General features: G+C 38.1%; 1 long non-coding RNA gene across 1 annotated transcript; it reads right to left on the minus strand.

Moving 5' to 3' along the window:
• Positions 1-1065: 1065 nt before the first annotated feature.
• On the minus strand, positions 1066-1435 carry LOC144559418 (uncharacterized). The gene is made up of 3 exons (XR_013513135.1): positions 1351-1435; positions 1196-1284; positions 1066-1103 (listed from the first exon to the last, which is right to left on the minus strand). It is a non-coding gene; the product is annotated as an uncharacterized LOC144559418 (long non-coding RNA).
• Positions 1436-2684: the final 1249 nt, after the last annotated feature.

Here is a 2684-nt window from a genome sequence, read left to right on the forward strand (position 1 = left end):
ATTAATATGTACATTATTGGAACTTGAGAGGATTCATAGACATCCTTCTAGAAAATTAGTAACATTTCTCTTTTATTTATTTTTGTTATCAATTAATGTTATTTGTTGCGTTTCCTCCAAATAAAGGGAAATAAAAAGAGCAGATGCTCTCCAGGTTCTCAAGCAAAGTTTGTTAATACTTAATATATGAACATGGGGAATCAAGCTAGAGATAGAGCTAGCAGTAGCACATGCGAGCGAGACTGACATTCCTAAATTAATTCCCAAGCAAAGATAAATTAATTAATTTGTTAAAGAAAATGTGGATAAAGAAATTAAGGATCTTCAAATCAATAACTAGTAGCTATATATATAATATATATAGCATGATTTTGCTGATTTACGAACTGGATCCTCTATGGTAATATATATTATGCATGCCACTTCAAAAGGCAAGATGGAGATATCACACTTCCACGCACTTCCACATACTCGGTTAATTTCATATCACAAGTCGCATTACCAAAGGGTGCTTTTTGAAGCAGCCCAAAATTACGAACCAACCGATATACAGGCCTAATTCTAACATTGGATGATGGGAGCCCAAAATTAAATTAAGTGCAACCTTATCCCATATTCAAATCTCCGATCAATTTTTTTAACTCTTAACTACTTTAGATCAAAACCATCTTTTACAAAATCGCTAGTGCATATACAGCTGTCGCTAGTTCGTGCATGCAAGTTTTTTAATTTAGAATATTAAAGTCTTTAAATCTAACATATTAAGAAGAAAAATAAAATATTGACATAAGTATAACTAGAAGCGACTAATTGTCCACAGATTTGATTTGTACGAATACTGTAAAACTACTTCTACATGCTGTATAATTATACAATATATCACATAAAATATATCAGTTAATCACAAAACATCCAGCAACTATTTCTAAATCTATACATATATCTATCATCTGTTCAACAAAACCATAATATTCACCACACACAGCATCTGTTCAACATAAACCGTAATATTCACCACAAAATAGCAAACCTAATTATATCATTCAACATTCAGAAACAAGGTTGTCTTGCCGGAGCTTGGGGGCCCCAGCAACAATGTCATGCTGTAATAATTGTAAATTTTAGTATCACATAAAGCCTAAAATGTTATGTTTGTTGACCAAAGTTAAACAAAAAATGGTTAATTGAGTAACACCTAGATGGTCGAATTATGTCGCTGATGTCATCCAAAATTGGTAGCTTTGTTCTTCTTCCGAGGAATAATCTCAAATGCCTCAGAAAAGCCTTGAAAAAACTGAACATAAGAGATAACTTAAATTACAAAAGATAAATTGGGGTTGATGAAATTACCTTGGTCATGTTGCAAATGAAATTGGAATTGAAGGTAATGTCCGGCTACCAACATGGACGTATGCATCTACTTTTAGGCCCTTAACATGCACCATCTTTGCTCAGCCTTGGTTTCCGCAGGCCTTTTCATATCTACCCCAAAATCAAGCAGATAGGCAATGCACAGTGAACCAGCTATTGGATGAGCAAACAGATAATTGGAACATAGAAATGATAGCGGGCAGATTTGGGTACACAGTGGCGATGTCAATAGTCTCAACAATCTGACCTTCTACAACTGAAGGGGATTCTGATAGACTAATATTTTCACCAAATGAAAATGGCCAATTCTCGGTTAAAAAGGCATATGCGGGTCTGCTCAATAATCAAATGGCACAGGAAGTGGGGAGCCAAGTAGGGGTGCAGAGTGATCTGTCTAGATTGTGGAAACACATCTGGAAAGCTGGGGACTTGCCGCCTCAAATCCGTTTATTTCTCTGGAAGTTCACTCATGGTGCAGTTCCGTTGAGCAAAACAATGTTTACTAGATTAAGGAGGGGAGACCCGGTATGCCAAATGTGTGGACAAGCTGACGAGGACGAGATGCACTTGGCGTTTTAGTGCCACTTTTCTAGAGCATGTTGGCTAGCGGGTTCTCTTGCAATCCGAACAGGAGCATTCCAATCATCAATCAAGGAGACAATGTTAGCAATGATGGAATTGGTACCAACTGAGTTATGGTAGAAAGTGGCAATGGCCTAATGGGCTATTTGGCGCTGCAGAAATGACCTAGTATTCCAAGCAAAAACACCGAGCTTCAAAACTTTCAATACCTACACCTCTCTAATTCAATCCGAGATTACACTGGCTACTTCTCACGCTTCTCTCAAAACGGTACAATCAGGTACTTCTTCACCCCAACTGAACTATCAATCCACTATATGTAATGTTGATGGGTCTTGGATAGTTGGCTGGATGGGAGGAATTGGATTTGTATTGCAGCAAGAGGGCTCTCTAATAGCATACAAAACAGAAAGGGTGCTGGTATGCTGTCCTTTGCAGGCAGAAGCAATGGCTTTGTTGCAAGGAGTGGATTTTGTTATTTCTCAAGGCCTGCTACAGTGCACTTTCCTCACTGACAACTTGACTTTGGCGGAGGCTTGCACAGCACAAGGACCACCTATGGAGGTAGATTGGAGAGCTCACAAGGAAATATTTGAAGTCTGGAAGAAATTCAAGGTAAATTCAGGTTTCAACTGCTACCATGTGGGAAGAAGTGACAATAGCCTTGCTGACCAATTGGCAAGGAGAGGTACCAAGACTGGAGAATCATATATGGGATTCACTTATCCAAC

The sequence above is a fragment of the Carex rostrata genome, chromosome 9 (assembly GCF_964058835.1).
Source record: "Carex rostrata chromosome 9, lpCarRost1.2, whole genome shotgun sequence".
Taxonomy (NCBI): domain Eukaryota; kingdom Viridiplantae; phylum Streptophyta; class Magnoliopsida; order Poales; family Cyperaceae; genus Carex; species Carex rostrata.